Source organism: Lissotriton helveticus, chromosome 1_1 (assembly GCF_964261635.1).
Source record: "Lissotriton helveticus chromosome 1_1, aLisHel1.1, whole genome shotgun sequence".
Lineage (NCBI taxonomy): Eukaryota > Metazoa > Chordata > Amphibia > Caudata > Salamandridae > Lissotriton > Lissotriton helveticus.
In genome coordinates, this window is record NC_136057.1 from 66,251,420 (window position 1) to 66,277,060 (window position 25,641).

A 25,641-nucleotide genomic window follows, 5' to 3' on the forward strand; every position below is an offset into this window, starting at 1 on the left:
AACTGGACTTGCGAGGAGCTTACCATTTAGTCAGGGTAAGAAAAGGAGACGAATGGAAGACGGCTTTCCGCACTAAGTTCGGTCTCTTTGAATACCAAGTCATGCCTTTTGGACTTTGTAATGCTCCTGCCGCCTTCCAGTTTTTTATAAACGAAGTGTTGCATGAATTTATTGACATCTGTTGCGTTGTATATATTGATGACATTCTCATCTACTCAGACACTGAAGAAGATCATGTACAACAGGTCCGCGCCATTCTTCAAAAACTACTCTCCAATTCTCTTTATGTAAAATTAGAAAAAAGTCTGTTTCATGTCTCCAAGGTGGACTTCCTGGGTTATATAATTAGTCCCGAAGGTATTGAAATGGATCCTAAAAAGGTGGAAGCGGTGACAACCTGGCCCAGTCCAACTTCTGTGAAACAAATCCAAAGCTTCCTAGGTTTTGCAAACTTTTACCGCAGATTTATCCAAAACTTTTCTCAAATAATTACACCTATAACCAAGTTACTGAGAAAAGGAGTGAAATTCTTATGGAACTCTGATGCTGAAGAAGCCTTCCAAAATTTGAAGAAAAGATTTACCATGGCCCCAATCTTATGTCACCCAGACCCCAATCAACCATTTATTGTAGAAGCAGATGCATCTCAATATGCATTGGGAGGAATTCTTTCTCAACGAAGTTCCGATACTGGCCAAATGCACCCTATAGCTTACTTTTCCAGGAAACTGTCTGAAGCTGAACAGAATTATGCCATTGCCGATAAGGAATTATTAGCAATTAAGGCGGTTTTTGAAGAATGGCGCCACTACCTGTTAGGGGCTCGTCATCCTGTAACAATTTATACTGATCATCGTAATCTTCAAGCTCTAAGATCCGTGAAAGCTTTGACAGCTAGACAATTACGTTGGTCTATGTTCTTCAATGACTATACCTTCGTGATTACTTACCGCCCTGGAAAAGAGAACTTGAAGGCGGACGCTTTGTCTAGAATAGGAGATAAAGACCCTGAAAAACCTGAAACCATCCATCCTGTAATCCCGACTTCTTGTTTTCAGGGAAGTTTAACCACTAGTAACATTATTAATGATATTAAAGAGGCTTTGAAAGATACGGATGTAGAGAGGCTGAAAAGAGATCATCCTTACCTCCTGGAGAAAGATGATTTGATGATGATACATGGTTTGATTTACGTTCCTACTGAAAAGATACAAAAATCTATAATTCAGCTTCATCACGATACCATGTTATCTGCCCATCCTAGTATCTTAAAGACCATGGAACTAATAAGACGAACCTTTTGGTGGCCTTTGATGTTCAAAGACATTCAGTTGTTTGTAGAAACCTGCAGTGTTTGTATACAACATAAGACTTCTCATCAAGCTCCTAGTGGGTTGTTAATGCCTCTGCCTATCCCACCTCAACCCTGGCATACTATATCGCTAGACTTCATAGTTGAACTACCTGAAACCAAGAAGGGATTCAATACAATTTTAACTGTTGTGGATCAGTTCACTAGAATGGCCCATTTCGTTCCATTGAAGAAACTTCCCACTGCCTTAGAGCTGGCTCATCTAATTATGTCACATGTGATCAGATTACACGGAATCCCATCTGTGGTCATTTCGGACAGGGGCTCCCAATTTGTTTCTAAGGTGTGGCAAAAGTTGGGTACGTTGTTACAAATGGATGTTCGTTTGTCTTCTAGTTACCATCCCCAAACAGATGGTTTAACTGAGCGGACTAATCAGACTATCGAACAATATCTTCGATGTATGTTACCCAATGTTCCTGATGAATGGTCTGATCTCTTGAGCCCCTTAGAGTTCGCTTATAATAACTCTGAACATTCATCTATCAAAATGTCTCCGTTCTTTTGCAATTTCGGTTTCCATCCCAAAAGCATTCCTGAAAATTCTTTAAACCCTGATTCAGTACCTGCAATTTCTGATTATGTATCTAAAGTATTTTCTATCCAAGAAGAGGCCAAATTCAACTTGGCTAAGGCGAAAGAAACTCAGAAAGAGTCCAAGGACAGACATCGATCTGAACAACCGCAATACCAAGTAGGTGAAAAGGTTTGGTTGAGTACAAAAAATTTGAAACTTAAAGGAAATAGGAAATTCAATCCGAAATTCATTGGTCCCTTTCCGATTGAGAAAATAATAAACCCGGTTTGTGTAAGGTTGAGTCTCCCTCAGAAGTACTTGATACACCCGGTTTTCCATGTCTCCCTAGTTAAGCCATTTCATCCTCAGACCCGCATCTCCAAATCTCCAACCCCCATCATGATCGATGATCACCCGGAATTTGAGGTTAAAACTATCTTAGACTCCAAAAGAGTTCGCGGAAAACTGTTTTACCTCATAGATTGGAAGGGTTATGGTCCAGAGGAAAGGTCTTGGGAACCTTTAGACCACCTAAAAAACTCCCCTAGATTGATCCGACTCTTCCATCTAAGACATCCTGAGAAACCAAAACCCATTTCAACAGTTCTGGGGGGGATCTTGAGGAGGGAGTACTGTCATGAATCCACTTACCCCTAACACACATATCCTGAGACATGTGCTGATTTCCCCCTTGGAAAAACCCACCCCTGTCCCGTGCTCCACGCACGCTTCATGTCAGTGTGATTAGGTGCTTACGTTTATCTTTCTGCCTTATTTTATGTTTCCTAAGGTTTTGTTACACTTGACTTTGCATGTGCTCTTTTGTACTCTGCCTCGTTGCCTTAATATACTCTACTTTGTTGCCTTATATACTTGTGGAACATTTGAAGCTCTTTTGATGTGCTGGGGATGCTCTGCCTTTGGCTCCGTGAAAGACACCGCCTTCGCGAAGGTCTTTCGGAGCTCTCCCCGCATCCCTACACGCAGCCTTTTGGTGCGCGCTTGAACTGGGACTGCATTCTGCGTCCCCGCGCACATTACCCGAACGTGACTGGGAGCGGCTGGGTGCGGTCGGGTATTTAAACCGCACCCAGCCTTCTAGAAGGCGCTTTGCCTTCCGGTTTTCTGCAGAGAAGGTCGCGTCGTTAGGAGAAAACTCACCTGAAGGAGGATACATCCTGGCAGGACTCCACGGCGGTGCTTCTTCTCTTCTGGAGTTTTGAAGTCTAAGAACTAACTTGAAAGCTAAGTACATTTGCTACTTTTAAAGGCGCCCTTCGCAAGAAAGGTTAATTTTTGGGACAATTACTTGGAGAAAGCCTTCATGAAGAAGGAGATTTCGGACATTCAAGGCCTAACAGTATTTTGAGAACTAATTGCTTGTTCACTATGTTTGTAAACTGCTAAAAGACTTGAACTTAATGTTTTTGAAATTGTGAAGATATTTACAAGAAACTTTAGATTTTGTTTAAGAAATGTGGGATTTGAGAAAGATGTCTAGGAAAAGGTGTGGCTATGTTTAATGCTTCTTTTATAGCACAATTAACAAACAAAAGAACAGAAAACCCGAGACCAAGAGACAAGGTTAATACCAAGTAAGTTTAGGAAAGAGACAGAAAGATTGCAAAGGGCATCTTAGAATAGTAAATAATCTTTCCTTTCTTTATGTACATTTTCAGACGAACGAGAGCTGACATCTCGCCGGACTACCGACTACCCTAGAGGACATCTGACAACTTAATCACCACAACCCTACAACCCTATCAAGACATACTGGGCGGAGACCTTCAACTTGCTGATCGCAGGTAGGGGAATCTCAGAACAGCTAAACTAGATTAACGGAGTTCTGATTGAATAGAGATAGTGGCGAAGGGGGCTAGTGGGTTATAGGAAAGCTCATTCCTAAAACGGAATATTAATATCTTGGTGCTTGTTGCTTCGCAGGTCGACAGCAAGAATCAAAGTCTTCTCTTCAACGCCCAGTACCGGCCCTCCTCCCTAATTTCTAGTTTAAATCTTGCTGTTAATATCTAATTCAGTAAGTTTTAGTTAGTGGTTTGGGAAGTTGGTCCCTTGCGTCCCTGCGAAATCATCCGCGTCATCCAAGAGACCTTCGGTCAAGACAAGGTAAGGGACGACGTGGTTAGCTTTGACATGAGCTACATGCTGGCTTTCCAGAGCCAAATGGCAAAGTTGTGGAAGCAAGCTTCTGACAACTTGGAAGCCAGCCAGGCAGTAATGAAAGAGTGGTACGACCACAACGCTCACCCGGTGGAATTGGAGCGTGGCCAGAAAGTGTGGGTGATGGAACCTGGAGAGTTGAGCGCTCTCGAGGATCGCTGGACAGGCCCCTTTGAGGTGTTAGAGAAGAAGGGTAAGGCCACCTACTTGGTGGATCTAAAGACCCCTCAACAGCCCCTGCGGGTGCTGCATGCTAACCGCCTCAAACACCACCATGAGAGGCCCGAGGTCATCTTGATGATGGTGATTGACGGAGGAGAGGAAACGGAAAGCGAACCTCTCCCGGACTTGTTTTTGTCTCAAGAGAAGGATGGGTCGGTGGAGGGAGTGATTCTCTCCCCATCCTTCACTCCTGAGCAGCGGGAGGACTGCCGCCAGGTTCTGGAGCAGTACTCCTCGCTGTTCTCCCTTGTCCCGGGAAGGACCCACCTGTGTACCCATGATGTGGACACAGGAGACAGCCCACCAGGGAAGTCAAAGACCTACCGGCTGTCAGACAAGGTGAAGGCCAGTATCCACGATGAGGTCATCAAGATGCTAGAGCTAGGAGTTATTGAACCTTCCAGTAGCCCCTGGTCCAGTCCGGTGGTGCTAGTACCAAAAGCTGCTCCACCGGGCACCACTCCAGAACTGAGGTTCTGTGTGGATTACCGGGGACTGAACTCAGTGACTAAGACTGATGCCCATCCGATCCCTAGGGCGGATGAATTAATTGATCGGCTGGGAGCTGCCGAATATCTGAGTACCTTTGACCTTACTTCTGGGTACTGGCAGATCTCCCTTACAGGTGGAGCAAAAGAAAGGTCAGCTTTCTCCACGCCTGAGGGACACTTCCAGTTCTGCGTGATGCCCTTTGGGCTCAAGAACGCCCCTGCCACTTTTCAGCGGCTGGTGAACCAGGTCCTCTCTGGAATGGAGGCTTTCTCCGCTGCTTACCTGGATGACATTGCCGTCTTCAGCAGCAGTTGGGAGGACCATTTGCGTCACTTGCAAGCTGTTCTCCAGGCCCTGAAACAGGCTGGCTTGACAATCAAGGCCAGTAAATGTCAGATTGGGCAGGGGTCGGTTGTGTACCTAGGCCACTTGGTGGGTAGGGGAGCAGTGCAGCCCCTCCAGGCAAAGATTGAGGCCATCATGGCCTGGGTACCGCCCAAGACACAGACTGAGGTCCGAGCCTTCCTGGGCCTCATAGGTTACTACCGTCGCTTTGTGAAGGGGTATGGCACTATTGTAGCGCCCCTCACAGAGCTCACCTCTAAGAAACAACCTTGACGGGTAGTCTGGACTGAGGCTTGTCAGCAAGCCTTTGAGAAATTGAAGCAGGCAATGTGTGCAGCACCGGTCCTGAGGGCCCCAGACTTCTCCAAGGAGTTCATTGTCCAGACAGACGCATCAGAACATGGCATTGGGGCAGTGTTATCGCAACTCAATGAAGAGGGTCTGGATCAGCCTGTAGTCTTCTTGTCCAGGAGACTGCTTCCCCGGGAACGGAGGTGGAGTGCAATTGAGCGGGAGGCTTTTGCGGTGGTGTGGGCTCTGAAGAAGTTGCGGCCATACCTGTTTGGCTCGCACTTCCTGGTTCAGACTGACCATCGACCCCTTCGTTGGCTGATGCAAATGAAGGGGGAAAATCCCAAGTTGTTGAGATGGTCCATCTCCCTACAGGGAATGGACTTCCGGGTGGAACACCGGCCTGGAGTGGACCACGCCAATGCAGACGGTCTCTCTAGGTATTTCCGCCTTAGTGATGAGGACTCCCAAGGGGTTGGGTAGCTCTCCCCACTTTCATCTGGGGGGGACGCGTGTTAGACCTGTCTGCCTTTGGGTAGTCCCTCCTAATTAATTATTTATTTTGTCCCCTTTTTGCCCCTCAAACCTTTCTTTATCTTTTCATGTTCACTGACTTTTTGAGGTGTTGACAGGGGTTAGGTGCTCTTTGCCCTCATAATCTTTAAAGACCTAGGCGCCTTTCTAACTGGATTTACATGACACACAAAATGGTGGCTATTAACTGCCACAACTGCCAACACTGGGACTGGGCCCATAGGGCACAATAGGAACCTTCTAGAACCTTCCGGTCTCTTCTGGACCTTATGAGGTCAGCCTATATAAAGGCTGGAGAGAGGCCGGCCATTTTGTAATGACCATAGAACCTGAGGAGTGAGGCTGTGGCCCGGGGGGGGGTGGCGCACAAGTAGTGGTTAGTTTCCTTTAAGGCTGACAACCTTCTCTTGAGGACGTCCCCCCCTGAGCCCCTTTGACTGAGCCCTGGTGTGGTACATGACCCCTGAGGGAAGTGGCCTTTTAAGTTCCTGCTGGCCCCCCTCGGGTCCCTCCTGATCATTCCCCCCTTTTTCCAGGCTTCCAAAAGACTGACTTACCAACCTCGTGGGAAGCGAAGCGCGGATCCACGAAGGGCACTGGGGAGGCATAATAGTGAAGGAGGCACTGGGACCCTGCGTGGGTCTGAGGAGGTGCATCACCCTCCAGAGTGAGGTGGAGAATAGCGCCGACTGAAGCGGGAGACACCGCTCCCTCGCGCATGCCCAGAGGCGCGGTGATCGTGAGGAGTGGGGAGGCGGTGCCGAGTGGAGACACTGCTCCTTCGCGCCTGGTTCTCAGCGCGGCCGCCTAAGAAGTGAGGTAGGCGGCGCTGGAGATTACGCAAGAGACGGCGCCCGGCGGAGACATTGCTCCTTTGCACATGTGCGGTAACGCGGCTGCCCAAGAAGTGTGGTAGGCGGCGCCGGAGGCAGCGGTTGAGGCGGCGCCCAGCGGGGACAATGCCCCATCGCGCCTGTGTGTAAGCGTGACCACTTGTGAGGAGAGAGTGGAGGCGAATGGTGTCACCGAGTCTCCGGTGACAGCAGGAAATCCTCCCGTGTTGCGGGGTTGCTGGGCAAGTGACCCAGCCCATTTGGGAGGCACCAATCCCGAAGAAAGCTCCGGCTGCAGTGGCAATGACATCCAGCCCAAGTAAGGTGGAAAAGGGGGCTGACATTTGACTGGGGAACACCCGTGTGCCACAGAGGAGGGGTGGTTCTTTTTAGTCTGCCAGTACTTGGGTAATTGAGAGGCACAAGGAGAGAAGACTGTGACTGAGGGCTAAGTGAACCAACAAAGAGAGGAAACAGTGAGACTAAAGGGGGCAACTGCCCAGTAAAGTTTACTTGAACCCCTGTGAGGCTGACAAGAGTGGGGATTGTATTATAGTCCTGCATTCCCTTTCAGAGGCGGGAGGGGGGAGAGAAGCTCTGGGCCTGCTTGTTTAAGTGCATTAGGCTGTGATACATAAGCTGTGTTAAGCACTGTTCCTGACCTAGGAAATCCTGGAATATTCACCTGTTTGAGGGGAGAGAGTGTCACCCTTTGGGTGCCAAGGTGCCAACCTAAGTGTATGATATCTAAATGTTCGCAGAGTGTAAAGTAAAGAGAGTAACCAATCAACTGCAGAGAATGTCTAATGTAAAGTCAAAAGTACAGTAATAAGTTAGATAAGGAGGAGAGAAAAAGTTTACAAGATTAAGAAGTGTATTCCCTAATTTGCATTGTAAATGTGATACTGAAACAGCAAATGAGCCCAAGAAATAAGTAACTGACAACAAGAGAAAATATAAAGCTTTTTCTACTTTTATAAAAAAAAATTAAGGTGTAGTGTCATTTTTGGGATGGATGTGCACTGAGTTACTGAATGGGTGGAACGCAAACTTCACACAAATGCCCTGAGATGAGCCTTACTGCTTAGTGTCAAGCTACCCTAGGTGACTTGGTGACCCCAGGTCCAACAAGCAGCAACAGATTGGAGCCGTTTCCTTGGTGTTGGGTGGCTGTGGCGTTTTTTTGGAGCAGGTTGTAGTGGATCCTGGTGCCGTCTCTGAACAGGGGGGAGATAAGTCCCTTTTGGAGTTTGCGCTGCTGACTGCAGACAAGTTCAGTAGAGTGACCCTTTATATTATGTCTGGGTCTCCGCTTGATCCGATTCCATTAAGAATCTAGAAAGAGTTCGAGGCCGAGCTTTTCCCTACGCTCCGGATGGTTTGTAACCAGTCTCTTTCCACAGGAGTGGTCCCACCTCAGTGGAAACAAGCGATGGTGACCCAATTGTTGAAAAAACCCTCCCTCGATCCTGAGTGCTTGAAGAATTTTAAGCCTATTTCACTTATACCCTACCCTTCAAAAATTGTGGAGTGGGTGGTGGCGGGTACTCTCTCCAGGCCCTTAGAACAGCATATTCTCCTGGAGGAAGTCCAGTTTGGCTTCAGGCCAGCCCATGGTGACCGTGTTGGATGAGCTTCGTTGGCGGGCAGACAGGGGCCAGGCAGGTGTTTTGATCCTGCTTGACCTGTCTGCCACCTTCGACATGGTGAACCATGGGATCCTGTTGGATAGTCTGAAAGAGGTGGGGGTTACAGGTAGTGCCCTTGGGTGGTTTCAGTCCTTTCTCCAGGACAGACAACAAGCTGTGTCCCTCTCTCCTTACCAATCCGCCTTTTCCACCATCTCGCAGGGCGTTCCTCAAGGCTCGGCAATTAGTCCGATTTAATTCAACATCTATATGAAGTCCTTGATTGCGGTCATCAAGCAATATAACATCGAGATCGTCAATTACGCTGATGACACGCAGATGATTCTCTCTTTGGAGGGAGATCATTCAACTGCTTTGGAAGTATTTCACAACTGCCTGCGAGACACAGCGGGTTGGCTGAAGGTAAAACGGAGGTGCTTTACTGCCAAAGAGCCAGGGTTCAATCTGTCCTACCTTGCAACTTCTGGCCTGCTGATTTCTCTCTATTGGTTCAGTCAGTGAAGGCTGTTCGGAACCTGGGCGTTATATTTAACAGTAGCCTCACCTAGGAGGCACAGGTTTCGAAGATAGTGGCTGGTTGTCTGGCCATTATTAGATTGCTCAGGAAAATCCTTCCTCTGCAGCCTTCCTCAGCCCGGGTGGAGGTGGTGCGCTGCACCGTGCTCAGTAGGCTAGATTACTGTAACTCTCTGCTGCTGGTGTTCCCAAATTATCTTCTGCACAGACTTCAAAGAATTCAGTCTGCCGCGGCCAAGCTAGCCCAGGGGTGGCATACCAGGTCTTCCTCCTCTAGGGCTCTGGCTCAGCTGCATTGGCTCCCATTGAGACAGAGAGTTCAATTCACTCTGCCTGGTGTTTAAAGCCGTCCATGGGTTGGGCCCTGCTCTTCTGCAAAGGAAGTTCGCGTGGCATACGCTGGTGCGTAACCTTCGATCATCCTCGGCTAGACTGGTGAGGATACCAAGGTTTAAGAGAGCTAAAGCAGGAGGCAGATCATTGGTGGAGCGGCAGCGAAATTGTGGAATGCTCTTCCGGTCGAGCTTAGACAAATCTCTGACCTCCTACCGTTCAGGAGGAGTTTAAAAACCTGGCTATTCCCGAAGTCCTAGATTGTCACCAGTCTTGACCCCCCTCTATTTCGAGCCTGCCATTGCCAGGATGCCTGCTAGGTGACAGTGCACTTTAGAAATGAAATAAATAAATAAATACATTTGCACAGTGAATTTCCTAGTTTTTTTAACGTAAAGTAAGATATTAGTCTCGAGCCTAACCATAATGTCACTTTAATTTCAGCAATTATCCTTCGAGTACTCCAAGTCTACAGTAGTTCGATGTATGGTAGTCCAGTCACTGTTAATGTTCAAATTCTTCTTTATTAGACCTCTAGACAGGATGTGTTGTTTCTTGATACAACTACATTGGGGCTAGAAAACCATACAACATATAAAAAGGTTACCAACAAAATCTACAAAAAATACTATTAATAGAGTAACCACAACCAAAAACAGTTACTGCTACATTCATGCCAAAAGACCATCTCCAAGAGTATTTATCGGTTCATGTTGGGTTATTTAGTTGAAAAGCAAGTACAAGGTGTACCAATGTGTTTACCAGTCGGGTAACAGAAACATAAGTAGGAAAAAAAAGACCCAGAAATGCTCCACAACAAACAGGTTCTTTCTCATCAAGAACTCTGTTGCATCAAGAACAAAAAAGACACCACCAAAAGTGTACAAGACCTCGAGCCCCTGGGCATGAAGAACACCACTTGATGTCCAGTGTACCTGTGGAAAGGTCCCCACCTATGAAACATCCAAGTGGTTGGATCCTGATCAGTTCTATCCAAAATCCACCCTCACAATCTGTATTTCATTCAGAAATGTTCAATCCTTTAAAACAAATGTTTTACGCCATGAAATATACAATCACACTTAAAACTCCACTCCTGAATTAATGCAAGCATTCTTATAATTACGCTGTATATGCATAATACACAAATACCATCTGGGACACTCTCCCAAAACAAATATTATGTAACTCTGTGTTTAAATCTTAAGACCATCAATGTCTGTGACTAGTTTGCCATCTAAGCTGGTTTTAGATCTCAACCCTGTCTGTCACATCTAGAAATCTAAAACACCCAGGTATAAATGCTTGTTTATGTGAAATGTATTCACTGCTGGAGCCTGGAGGTGGCGTTTCCGTCAGCGGCCACCAGAGGGCGCTCCTCGCCTGCTGATGAAACCCACTGAGCTGCACATTGTATGAAAGGGAGAAGTGTTTCCTCTTCCGGGTCAGAGGTGGTGACATCACTTCCGGCCTCTCCTGGTGTGTCCAGCCTGCTGCAGAGGAGGAAGGAACCCATGTCTGGTGGCAGTTATCTTCATTACCCCCCCCCCCAAGCACCCAGGGGGGGGAGAGAGCCTGGACATGTCTGCACAGGTTTCTGCTCAGGTAGGAGATTGTCAGCGCCTTCTTTTGTGTTTGTAGAAATAGACTAAATAATCCTGAAGGGAATCTCTGCAGGAGCCGGCTGGGCTCTTCTATCTGGGGGCCCCTGGGGCTGAGCTGGGCTCTTCTATCCAGGGCCTCAGGGGGCTGAGCTGGGCTCTTCTAGCTGGGGCCCCTGGGGCTGAGCTGGGCTCTTCTATCTGGGGGCCCTGGGGCTGAGCTGGGCTCTTCTATCCAGGAACCCCTGGGGCTGAGCTGGGTTCTTCTATCCGGGGCCCCTGGGGCTGAGCTGGGCTCTTCTATCTGGGGGCCCTCCTGGGGCTGAGCTGGGCTCTACTATCCAGGGGCCCTGGGGCTGAGCTGGGCTCTTCTATCTGGGGGGCCCTGGGGCTGAGCTGGGCTCTTGTACCCGGGGGGCCCTGGGGCTGAGCTGGGCTCTACTATCCAGGGGCCCCTGGGGCTGAGCTGGGCTCTTCTAACCGGGGCCCCTGGGGCTGAGCTGGGCTCTTCTATCCGCGGCCCCTGGGGCTGAGCTGGGCTCTTCTATCCGGGGCCTGATAGAGTGTGCAGGTCACTCGACCAACAATTTTACCATAAGTACTTTTGGGCCCATAAATTCAATTTATCCTATTCATAAATCGGGTAACCTACACACTACTAACAGTAACCCTGTTCCTTCCTATTTATTTCCACTGTTCTCGACTTACCAATCCACTGTTACGGGTACCTATGATCACAATAGATCAGGGAGCTAGCTGTAAAAGAAAGGCAGTCACAAAATCAATAATACCATTTTTATACTTTGCACTCATATAATAACCACAGACTTGAGAAGTTTTAAAACCTTTATCTAGTTTTCATCAAGTTCAGAAAGCATAAAATTCACAGTAAGTAAACAGTCAATGACCAAGATTATAAAGATCACGTTTCCATATAGGAAGTAAATGAGACCAACCATTTAAGAGTCTAAAGGAAGGTAAGAACAGGGAACATGCTAGTAAGCAGTTTCAGAATTTAGACTTAATTAAGGAGTGACTAAAGGACGGGGAAAACAAAGAACATACTAGAATGTCACAGTTGAATTACCCCTACAAAATGGGTATGGAAAAGAACTTTAGTTTGTACTACAAAAATTCTGAGATACCATGTAACTATGGGAAGGTAAAATTGGAACACGCTAACATTCAAAGCAATTACTGTAATTCATTTAAGGATTGGTAAAGAGAAGGAACATCTATTTATTCAGAAACCATGTTCTATTCACCTATAGGTAAGAAAATGGAACATGCAAGTATGACAACTATAATGTAGGATTTTATCATTTGTCTGAAAGGAGGGTAAGAAAAGGAACAAAAGCAAGTACGATTTTATTCAAAGCAAAGAAAATAGAGAAATGCAAAATAAATGAATGGGTTCCCTCAGATTTATATTTACCTAGAACGGTGTGGAGACCAACCCTGGCCACGGGTCAGTTAAGGACAAGAGAAACCCAAGGAAAAACAGTCGCCAGTAGGCCAGCAGGTGCAGAATGGACACCCCAGGACAGGATAGGAAGACCAGATTAGGATCAGGACAGGACCACCAAGGTAAGACCAGCACCCGCAACGCCGGCGCTCCACCCTCTCTGCAGCTATCAGTCAGAACCCCGAATGGGTTTTCGAATTTCTCAGCAAAGTGCTCCGCCAGCACTTAAGGTTTCCCAAAACCCCCCTGGGTCTATGGAAATTACGGACAGAGTGCTCCGCAGCACCTCTGTTTCAGGATCAGCTATTGAGTGCGTTGGGTCAGTGACAGGTCAGCTATTCGGACAAGTCGGACAATTTCTCTAGCTAAACCTAGGCTAGTTATACTGTTTTCGGGTCAGTGTACCTCTCACCAAATGTTGCAAGTGTAAGAATCCAGAATTTCGATTGGTCCACAAGTAGGACAGGTCAACACACCAACCAGAACTAGACTTTTTCAAGCCCCAATTTACATCTTTTGGGACCGCCTATTGAATTTGGGGTTCCCATGACATAGGTCTCCATACTACAATGGCATACACAAATTTTATTACAATTGTTTCAAATGCAGTACATTTCGGCTCAGTTAGCTGGGCTTCAGGTCGGTTCCCAGGAGCATCTTGACTGTGGCTGCCAGCTGGCTGAGTTCAACCGGTACAAGGTTTTCTTCCCTCTGCTAGGATGACATGCGCAGTAGGGACTTCAAAGATGGAGTTTCAAATCCCTTCCAGGCCCAAAAGATTTGCCACATGAAAAGTAAAGGAAAACAATTTAGAACACAGAAATAAATGAATACACTGTATATCAGGAATCCCTATATGACTCCCCTTACTTTATACTAATTATAGCATTAATATTAGTGCCGAACGAACAGCAATGCAAAAGCTTCAGGGCAAGCGTCGGCATGTGAGAACACAAAGCGGCCATTTTAAAGCTAGTGCGCAAGCGCAAAGATTTCCCACCAGAACTGCGAGTATGTCACGTGAGTGTGACCGACGCATGCGCAGACGAAATTCCCGCTAAGCAGCGGCCATTTTAAAGGCAAGCGTATTAAGGTTAGTAGACACATATGCAAGCTTCACTGGGACACCCAAACTGTCAGAATAAATGGGAAATTAGTGAGACAAACAGATTGATTTAGTTTATTAAGGTTATTCGAGGTTCTTGAATACGAGCAAGTCGCTTTACGTGTGAATCCTTGCTCCATCAATCCCCTCTTTGATGATATTTTATATCATCACAAATCAAATAGAACCAGATGCCAACTTTTCACAATATGCCCAATTCAATTTCTTCAAACATTCGATTCAGCTTCTCCTTTGTTTCTTTATTAGGGTGAGAATTTTTCACCCTTTTATAAACTGATTATTCATTTCCTCTAATTCAAGCTCATCCACATTTCTTTTCACTCCTCTCTTGTTCACAGCGGATTTCTTCTGGTGCTTTCGACATTTGCAACATATGAATATAATGAATATTGCTAAACTTATTCCCGCAATTGGCATCAGTACTTTAATCAAAAGACTTTTACCTAAGTTAGAAACCAATGACCTACGGCGGAGAGCCCATCAGTAAGTCTCTTCCAGGCACTGTCAACCTCCAGTGGTTGGAGTTCTTTTTCTAAATTTGTAATGTTCCTTACATACCTTTTGATTTCCACACTTTTGTCAGGTATGTAAGTGCAACAATGTTGCGCTTTCAACATTCTGCAGACTCCGCCTTCTTTTGCCAATAGAGTATCAAGAGCAAGTCTGTTCTGTAAAACCATCGATCTGACCGCAACCATTTCGGTATTGATCATCAGGAAACCTCCAGCAGTGTCAGTAGATAACCGGTGCACTACTGTTGACAATTTGCAAATTCTGTGTGTGTTCAGAACCACTCCCACTGTAGGTATCATTGCACTACAAATATCTCCTACAATTTCAGCAGCACTTTCTCTTTTACTACGTACTAATTGATTCGTTTTTTCAATGCTTCCAGTGATTTTCCCCACATGGTATATCTTTGGGAAGACAATACCAAAATAACAACTCCCGTACCAATGGTCGGGTAATTTGAAGTAAGCCTTATTCCCACATATAAAATTAATTCCTGGAAACACAGGCTCTGACCCATCTTTGAACCCCCAACCTCCAATTACCTTGTAATTATGTTCGCACTCACTGGAACCAATGAAAACATTGTTATAATAACTAGTCATTTCTCTTTTAAGACACAGTTTCCCCTTCTTTTCAAAATCCAAAAGCATCGCAGCATTAGCTCCACCATTTGAGGTGCTCCCTACACGCTCTGCCCATTTAGGGATTTTCTGGTTCTTGTCTTTGGCTTTCTTTTGAAAATTTTCTCTTCTCTTTTCTACTATGTCTAAAAATTCTTTCTCCTTTTCATGTAATGAACAGGTCAGGTTATTTTTGTGTGCATCATCTGTATTAATTTTTCCTACAGTTAGAAAATAATCACTCATGTATTTAGCTACATCTCTAGTCGTATGTACAGGGTTCAGGATTCTTCGAACAGGAAGTTCAGAAAATGTCACATCAAGGTTTGAGTAACAATACTGTAAAGGTCCTCTTTTATAAAAATAAGCTAGTAAGTATACTACAAGAAATTCCATAGGTTAAAGGCAAGTGATGATAAGTCACACCTTCAGCCACTGAAGTGGGTACCTTCATACAGACATAACAATCGTCTATTTCCATAGTTTCTACATAAAGCAATAACAGGTTTGCGAAAACATTTAAAGCGTTTTATTTTTAATCTTGTTAAAGTGTAATCCTTCCTCATCTGGTGCTTCTAAATCTAGGCTTGTTTGTTTCAGGCTAAGTGGTTTGTCTAGTGCGTCTACTCTTCGTGGAGTACTTCTAGTGTGCGATTCTACAATGTCATCAGGTAGGTTATTATTTGGGTACAAACTCGGGTTTTTACTCATCATAGAAGGAATAGTTATTGTTAGTCCTATCCACAGTATGTTATGTTATGTTATGTTATGTTATTGGTTTTTGTTATGCACACAGCTGCTCCAGCGAAGGAGCGTCCTGGCACAGTGACAAGGTAGGACACAACATAACAGAAACTAATCAATTGAGACCACTGGAGAGCATTTTAAAACAAGAAAGTCTTGATTGCTTTCCGAAAAAGCATTAGGTCCTCCAACAAGCGGATTTCGGCCGGAAGGGAGATCCAAAGGGTTGCAGCCTTAACACTAAAAGAGCGTCCACCCGCCCGACAAAGCCTGAATCTAGGAACTACGGCAAGAGCCTGGCCTTGAGAGCAGAGAGTACGCGTGGGGACATAAAAAGACAAAAAGCCAGACATGATTTGGGGGCCTACTCTTTTCAAAATTTTAAAAGCCAGACATAGGATTTTAAAATGGATTCGCTTCCTCACTGGAAGCCAGTGCAAGGAGCTGAGAACATTTGACACTGAGCAAAATCTGGGCAGACCTACAATTGCTCTGGCCACGGCATTTTGTACCCGTTGTAAGCGGGTGATTTCGGCTAGATTAGCCCCTGCCAGGAGAGAACTGGCATAATCCAGGCGCGAGATTATAGTAGCCTGGATCACCAGCTGCCTGGTCGGGGGATCGAAAAACGTAAGGGCAGGTCTTAAACCCCTAAGCAGTCCGAAACAGCAAGCTGCTGTTTTCTTGGTGTGGCCCACAAAAGTGAGACCGGTATCCAGCCACACACCCAGATTTTTCAGTTCCGATACAGGGATGGGCACTGGTCCCAACTCCGCCGGCCACCATTGATCGCCCCACAATTCCACTCTCTTTCCGATGATCATCACCTCAGTCTTGGTGGCATTAAGCTGGAGACAGTTTCCTGTCAGCCAGGTAGCCACCGCCTTCAGTCCATCCTGAAACCTGGGGGCATCATATTCCGCGTCCCCGCTGAGAGTAACCGCCAGCTGAGTGTCGTCGGCATATAAGACCAGGGTAAGGCCCCACTGCCTAGCGACCTCAGCCAGCGGTCTCACGTATAGGTTGAATAACGTGGGACTCAGCGAGGATCCCTGCGGAACCCCCATGGCCAGCGGATGGAAATTGGACTTGAAGGGAGGGGTGGCTACACAAAAGGATCGACCATCGAGAAAGGAGCGGAACCACTGCAGTGCTTGGCCCTCAACACCAATCTCCGCGAGCCGGTGCAGCAAGATACTGTGGGACACCGTGTCGAAGTCGGCGCTGAGGTCTAATAATATCAGCGCCGCCGTCTGACCAGAATCCAGCTCCGCTCGCAGATGCTCTACCATCACAAGAAGGGCAGTTTCCGTGCTGTGCCCAGCACGGAAGCAATTCTGTGTGGGATCAAGGGCGTTGGACCGGACCAGATGTCCCGACAAGGCCAGATTGACGTGGGCCTCCATTATCTTCGCTGGCCAGGGTAGCAAAGAGATCGGGCGGTAACTTTCGGGCTTCAGGGGGTCCATGGTGGGCTTCTTAGTATCAGTACTATGGCTACAATACATAAACATACTTGACAGCATGTTTTACAACAACTTCGTCTCGGTCTCCCATTCTCAGAAGAATCAGACATTTTTGCTCAAAAGAAGCTTCAACCCCTCTTTGTAACTCTGCACAGCTTGCTTACTCGAGTAACTTTTCAGGTTGGGTTTGCTTCTTCACTGGCCTGTTCAGCAATCACTTCTTCATCACTTTCATCACTTTCGTAGCTTATTTTAAGATTCTCGAATTCTTCCAATACAAAGTAAGTCCACTCTGGACTCGAGTACTTGTTATTTAATTTCTTGATACGAGCACTTCTTCTCTTTGGTTTTGTCACTACTGGGTCAGTTTGGCTCGAGACCTCATTTATTTGTTCAGGCTCCTCGTTTATTGTCTTCAGACGCAATCTCAGCCTTTTCACAAATCGAGGTACTGAGTCACCTTTTCTGAGTCTTTTAACTGGCAATGTGTCTTGGCCTTCGTCCAACACTCTATTGTTTTCGTTCAGTTGTGGCACATTGGGATCAAGTTCATCTTCTGTATTGTTCCCTAATTGACTAGGTCCAGGTCCTTCATCTGTTTCTTCTGCCTGGTCCCTAAACTGGCCTTGTTCAGGTGTATGCTGCTTTTGGCTTTAATCTATTTCGATCTCTTCTTCCTGAACACAATTGTCTAATCCTACCTGTTCCTGTTCAAGCTCTTCGAACTCTTGATTTTCTTCCGCATGAACTTCCGCCCTAATTTCTATATGTCCCTTTTCTGGTGCAGGTGTTCTTGGTGGAGTGTCAATTACCTGCTCTTCCCCTATCTGGTCCTCCACAGAATCAGATTTTACATGGATTTTGATGATCTGAGTAGCTTCTTCTTCACCTGTCTCGTCCTCACTATCCCACTGTCTTTCTAACTGGGCTCGACTTCTAGTTCGTATAGGGTCGATTGTCAGGTCGATAAATGGGACCCAATCTTCTTGACTGGAGCTCGGTTGTTCTTCAGCTACTTCAGGACCGATGTCTTGGGATCCTTCAGCTGCGCAACCTTCAGCCTCAGTTTCGTCAGGTTCAGTCACTTTCTTCGTGTGGCTGGCATGAATCCAGCGAGGTACTCCTGCACACTTCACAGCTGTGGTGGTAACCAGGATCACTTGTCGTGGCTTTCCCCACCTGGGTTCAAGGCAACTTTTCCGAGTGTGCTTCTTTATTAGGACCCAGTCACCCGGATTTAGGCCATGTGCTGGAGTGGTTGGCCTGGCGACATCTTCTCCCCCAACCTGGCGAAAGATAGAACGCACTTGGTCAGCCAGCTCTTTACAGTATTCCAGTACCAAATCATCAGATATGCTTAATATTTTGTATCCTGGCACCCATGCTTGTCGCATTGCTCTTCCCATCAGGATTTCATGGGGACTCAAGCCCGTGTTCCGATCTGGAATACTTCTGAGTCCCATCAACACAAGAGGCAGAGCATCTGGCCATTCCAGTTGAGTGTATTCACACATCTTTCCCAATCTTGATTTGATTGTGCCATTTATCTGTTCTACCACTCCAGAAGCCTCTGGACGATATGCACAGTGCGTGATTTTGAATGCTTAACAGATTTGACTTATTATTTCATTCTGGAAATGACTTCCTCTGTCATATTCAATTAAGACTGGGAAACCGTAACGAGGTAGAAGTTCCCTAAGTAACAATTTTGCTACTGTGATGCTGTCATTTCTGCGTGCAGGGAAAGCTTCCATCCATTTCGAAAACAGGCAGACAATGACAAGTAGGTATTTCATTCCTCGACAAGGGGGCAACTGAATGAAGTCAAGTTGTAGTCTAATTAAAAGGGCCTTCTGCCTTTCCAATTTTCCCCGGTAACACTATGGTTTTCTTTCTTTCTTCTTTGTTGGCAGGTCAAACACCTCTGGCAGAGTGCCTCTGCTACATTTCTGAATTTTGAATTGAACCATGTCTGACGGAACATGCGAATCATCACATCTCTGCCTACATGTGTGTTTCCATGAATTAATCTAGCCATAGGAGCAAGCATACAGTCTGGCAACACAGGCATATCATCAAGGTAAACAATGACACCATCTGCATTTCTCCTTCGACAACCGAAGCTCCTCCATCTCTGTTTCTCCTGTGGCTCTGCTGCTTCCTGTAAGTCTCTCACTTCCTCCCATGTATTCACTCCCTCTAGCATCAAAAGTTGGCAGCTGTTTCCAGTTCCCCCAACCCTTATATTGATTGAAATTTTGTACTTTGCACAATGTTGGGCTAACTGGTCAGCATATCGATTACCTGCTGTCACATTGTCATCACCAGATTTGTGAGCAGCACACTTGACCACAGCCAATTCTTTTGGTAACTGGATTGATTCCAGTAAATCCTGCACATATTTTCCATTTCGGATAGGGGTGCCTGAAGAAGTCAGGAACTCCCTCTGTAGCCACAATTGGCCAAAGTCATGCATAACCCCATACCCATACTGGCTATTAGTATATATAGTTATTCTCAAATTTCTCCCAAATTTACAAGCTTTTGTTAATGCAATTAATTCGGCTATTTGTGCAGACTTGACTCCATACAAATAGGATGCTTCCACTGGACGCTCTAGAGTGCACACTGATTAGGCAGCGCTCAGGCCACCGTCCTCATTTCTCATGCATGAGCCGTCTACAAACAGCTCATAATCTTCACTGTACAGAGTGTTCTCTTTGATGTCTGGGCGTGGTTTTGTACTGAATTTAGTCAAGTCAATGCAATCATGCGCAAATTCTTCCCTCACTTCTTCTGCAAATGAGCTAGGTAGTAAGGTAGCTGGATTCAAAATGTTACATCGTTCGATGGTTACGTTTCCTGCACCTACAAGGATTCTCTCATATTTAGTCAGCCGACTAGGAGTGAGATACTGAGTCTTGGTTCTTGTCAGCAAAATTACAAAGGAATGTAGAACATATACAGTTACTGGATGTCCCATCACAATGGACTCACTCTGTTCAAGACTCATGCAGGTTGCAGCTACAGCTTTCAAACACCCAGGTAATTCAGCTGCTACAGGGTCCAATGTGGAAGAAAAGTATGCTACTGGCTGTCGAGTCAAACCATGAATTTGGGTCAGGACTGAAAGTGCACAATTGTCTCGTGTGTCACAGAACAGTGCAAAATCTTTTGAATAGTCAGGCATTCCTAAGGCAGGAGCAGTACAGAGACAGTCTCGTAATTTTATAAAAGCTGTCATGCTTTCGTCATCCCACTCCACTGGGTCCTTTGCTCCTTTCTTTGTCATTTTTATCAATGGTCTTGCGAAGACTGCAAATCCCAAAATCCACTGCCTACAGTAGCCTATAACTCCAAGGAACATTCTGATTTCCTTCTGGGTATTTGGTAATTCCATGTTTCGAATTATCCTGATTCTTTCTGAGGTGACTTTCCTGATACCTCTCTCTACCTGGTGCCCCAGATATTTCACTGCTGTGGTACAGAATTGCAGATTTTCTGGTGATACTTTATGCCCTCCCTTGTGATGTATTCCTATAGGTTCTGTATCGATCCCCCTATTCCTGACCCTATTCTGGTTAACAAGTTAACTAGCAGCCATCCCATGAGGCAGAAAACCCCCATGATGCAGGAACCGTTATCTGATAAAGCCACACTACGGCACAGGAACGTGTTATCTGATTAGGTCATAACGCTTGCCATCTAATTAGACAAGCGATATTTCTCCAGCCCCTGATAAGGCATACGGAGTTCTCAAAACAAATCAAACCTATGACAGACCTGGGAAAAACCCTGCGGCCATTGTTTTGATTTCACCGAGAACTTCAGCAAAAGAATGTGCTAACGACCAGGTCGTATGACATCCTTATTGACGTATCTATGTCCATCCTTACGTCAATCTCGGCACCTTAAAGGTATAAATATTACCGATATTGCCCTATGCAAACACACGCGGTGGTGACGAGATCGGAGCAGCCAGACTTGCCGAAGCCCAGAGCAGAGCAGACCCCGCTGGCGCAGCCCCGCCTTCCTGACGCGCTGAGAACGAGACGCTGCTTTTCTCCTGCCGAGAAAATCCAGCTCCGGCGCTTCCGGGTAGCCCTCGCAGGCCGCCTGGGATATCGAGACCAGAGACGAGAGATACCATCCCTCATTCATCCTAGATTCCAGGTACAGAACTGAATAACCCCTTGCAGAGAATTCTTTAGTCAGTCACTTGGCAAAACAAACTTAACTTAAACTGTAACTTTCTATTCCCGCCCACGTATTAGGCTTAGGTCAGGTACACGGGGTAGGCGTAGTTAGAAACACCAGTTGAGTACGATTAGTCAAATGTATATGTGTATGTATTCATTTTATTCATTTTAAACCTTCATATGGCTTAGAAACCATATCAATGTTTTTACAGTATTATTTTATACTTCTGCTTTTATTGTATGCACTTTACTTAACCATAAGTATTGCAATAATATCGATCCATTTCTCTTGTATGAGAAAAGAGACTGATCAATAAATAACATCTTTTATTGAACACGCCCGTCTCTTCCTTTTCTCTACAATCTGGTGAGACTAAGAATGCACGTACTGACTGACTAAAATAAGTCGTCTTTTGTTTTCACACGACTCTAGAGATACACTCTTGATTAGGGGAGAGCAAAGTTGTCATGTTCTATGGTTGTCAGAAACTAAATCCCTTCTTGTCTATCCAGTGAGGTTCAACTCCTCCTTGCCTATTCGAGAAAGTTTCTAGTGAACTCTGAGCTAGCTGGCAAAACCCAAAACTTTAAGTCTAATATCGACAGTAGTAGACCTAGTTAACGTCTGGTCTAGGCCTATACTATTGAAGGTATTATTCCAATGCGCAGAGCCTATTGGGATAATAGGAACTACACTACATGGCGCCCAACGCGTTTGGAAGGGCGATAAAACTAACGTAAGACATTTAAAGTAACTCAGTCGTGCTTTTTCACTCTGACCCCTTTTCTCCCATAATACTCCAAAGACGTCTGGAGTGGGTAAAAGGTAATATCCGCCAGATCTCGCAGGAGGAAACTCCTATGTATGGTTCTTGGTTTAGTCAACGTTGAAGGATACACTGTTCCAAAATATTGTGCATCTAATCTTTGTTTCCATAAGAAACCTGATCTGCAAACAAACTAAATAACCTTCCTGTCGGTAAAATGGGAGACAGTGATGAAGAAAGAGAGACAGTTAGGATAGCAACTGAACTCGCAGCAGCTGATAATGCACTGCAAGACGCTGACCCGGATATAATACTCATCCCGGTCATCAATAGGAAATCTATAACTTTAAAACTTATAGAAAATGGACTGACACCTAGAGGTGGCACAGTCATATTCGTGATTGAGGCACACGAATATCGGCAGACTGAGGTATATTATTCATGGATACATTTTCCAGCAGCAAATGCTGTAACAAAGTACTTCCACTATTACAAAACAGAAGACCCTCCTAATGAGTACACTCCTTTCGAAGAGGTGGAAGTACCACTTAAATTTCAAGAGCATCTGCTCTTATTTAATGGCGCCCTAAAACATAATAATCACATCACCAGGCTCGGTCCATTAGGTAGACCAGGAGCAACGTGGCCGGTCCTAGCCGGATACACACCACATCCAGACATCAATGGGATGTCTCAAGCAGAGCTTTTAACACAGCTAAAACAATTAATAAAATTACATAGACAATTAGTCCAATATGTGATGCGGACTTCAACAATTCAACCAGCAATTAAAATTCCACAGCTGACCCCTCACCAGGGGAACACAAATAAAATTACACCACAGAACATACAATCCTGCCTAGGTAAAGTACCAGCTAAACGGGAACAAATACCATTCTGGTTAGCACAAAAAATCACCCAAATAGAGGCGGTGTTTCCAGACACCACCCCTTTAGAAAAACACAGGATTCTGACTATCTGTCTTCCTATGGGAATCGCACCACACGTGGAGGACTGTGACCCTTGGGGTACAGTCTTTGCTTCCATCTACACAAAAATGCACGGTGTTCCATCCATTTCGGTAATACCAGATGTGCTAAAACAAATTCAAGACGAATACGGTCCAGAACCCGCTTTAACTCTTGGTATGAAATTACTAAAAGACTTCAAGCAGGTCTCGGCTATATTATTAGCCAACATAAAGGGAGAAGCAGCAAACGTGGCGATCCGCCAGAGGTTAAAGGAGACAGATATAGCAGACCAACCAGCTGAAATTGCCAGAATTATAGAAAAATCCTATGAGGAACTAGGTAGAGATAGTTTAGGTGGAATACCAGTAAAAGCGCAACTGATTGAAAGTCCTGAAAAAATATTTTTTATTAATAATTCAACATCACAAAAGAAGAGCTGGGATGGAAACAAACAATCCAATCCTAAAGAAAAGAAATTCCAGTCCAGAGGAAGGTCTCCTCGGCGGAGAGACAAATCTCCGAACCAGAGACACAGGTCACCCCAAAGTGACCCCTCTGGGAAAAGATATAACCTTAAAAATAGGGATAATATAAAGAAGCCTGATAGATATCAAGACATTGATACACGTCCCTCTCAATCTTTTCAGACTTCCTCGCAGAAATCGGAAAGAAGAGGACGATCAGAACAAAGAGAAGAGCACGCCAAGTCCAAAGACAAGGAACCTGCTCATCTAAAAAAGAAACTACAATTTCCAAAAAAGAAGGTAGCCAGTATCAAGGTAGTTAACAATGCCGAGAATACTGAGGACACAACTGAAAAACGGAGAATGGGCTCAGACAATGCTAGACAGCGCAGCAGAAGTGAGCATAGCTCGCAAAGTCCTTATGAATCATCTGGAGACAGTGGACACAAATGAATATCTTCAAGTGGAAACTGCAGACACCAGAGTTAGCAAACCTCACAAAATATATGAAATAACTTTACGTATAGAAGGGGATAAGACTAGAAAAATAAGGGGACTATTTTGGGATAATCTCTCCAAGGGCTATGACATCCTTCTAGCTGAAAAAGACTGGCCACCAGAGTTTGTCAGGGAGTGCCCTCATGGCGAAGAAATAATTATGCCTGCCTTCTCAAATCATATCCCAATTCATAAAAAATACACACTTGCCAGAAAGTGGGCAGTAGCTCAAGCTCCTGCTTTATATAAAAATCATGTAGGATGGGATGAGGACTCTCCTCCTCACAAAATCCAGTTAAAATCACAACCTACTGCACAAAGGCAGTACCCAATTAAGCAAGAAGCTAAAAAACAGGTAAAAGAGATCCTAGATCAATTAGAATACCAGGGGGTGATTGAAACTTGCACCTCACAAATGAACAACCCTTTGTTTCCGGTCTCCAAACCAGACAATTCTCCTCGGCGGAGAGAAAAATCTCCGAACCAGAGACACAGGTCACCCCAAAGTGACCCCTCTGGGAAAAGATATAACCTTAAAAATAGGGATAATATAAAGAAGCCTGATAGATATCAAGACATTGATACACGTCCCTCTCAATCTTTTCAGACTTCCTCGCAGAAATCGGAAAGAAGAGGACGATCAGAACAAAGAGAAGAGCACGCCAAGTCCAAAGACAAGGAACCTGCTCATCTAAAAAAGAAACTACAATTTCCAAAAAAGAAGGTAGCCAGTATCAAGGTAGTTAACAATGCCGAGAATACTGAGGACACAACTGAAAAACGGAGAATGGGTTCAGACAATGCTAGACAGCGCAGCAGAAGTGAGCATAGCTCGCAAAGTCCTTATGAATCATCACCAACACCAACCACCTCAAGTGCATCCTGCTCAACACCCGCTCAGTCCACAGACACGCCATCGAACTCTGGAACCTCATCGACACCACAGCTCCTGACGTTGCCTTCCTCACGGAGACCTGGATGAACGCCTCTTCAGCGCCCGACATCGCCATCGCCATCCCAGAGGGCTACAAGATCACCCGGAGGGACCGCACTGCCAACCAGATAGGAGGAGGCATCGCCATCATCCACAGGGACACCATCCGCATCACGACCAGCACAGACGACATCCTGACCACCGCCGAACACCTACACTTCCAGATCCACACCGACTCGAAGACCACCCTCAGAGGCACCCTGATCTACCGACCCCCTGGACCACGCACACGATTCAGCGAGGACATCGCCGACTTCGTCAGCCCGCATGCCCTCCCCTCCGCTGACTACATCCTCCTGGGGGACATCAACTTCCACCTGGAGAACAACAACGACCGCAACACCACCACCCTGCTGGACAACCTCGCCAACCTCGGACTCAAGCAGCTGGTGACCAACCCCACCCACCTCGCCGGACACACACTCGACGCCGTCTTCTCATCCAGCAAAGACATCACCTTCAGCCACGCCACTGGACTCCACTGGACGGACCACAGCTGCGTCCACTTCACCTTCAGAAGAACGACGATCCACCACCACCAGCAACAGGTTGCCCGCAGAAGCTGGAGCAAGATCACAGCCGACCAGCTCGCCGCTTCCCTGAGCCAGCACCCTCCCGCCAGCTCAGCAAACCCCAGCCAGGCCGCCGACAACCTCACGAAGTGGATCAGCAACTGCGCGGACGCACTCGCCCCACTGAAGACCCCGCCCAGCAGACCCGGCAGCAAGAAGGCCCCATGGTTCACCGACGAACTCAAGAGCTCCAAGAAGAACTGCCGAGCCCTCGAGAAAGCCTGGAGAAGGGAGCCAACACCGGACAACATGACCACCCTCAAGCTTGCCACCCGGAAGCACCACCAGCTGATCCGCGACACCAAGAAAACTGCATTCAAGGACCGACTGGACAACAACGCACACAACTGCAAGGA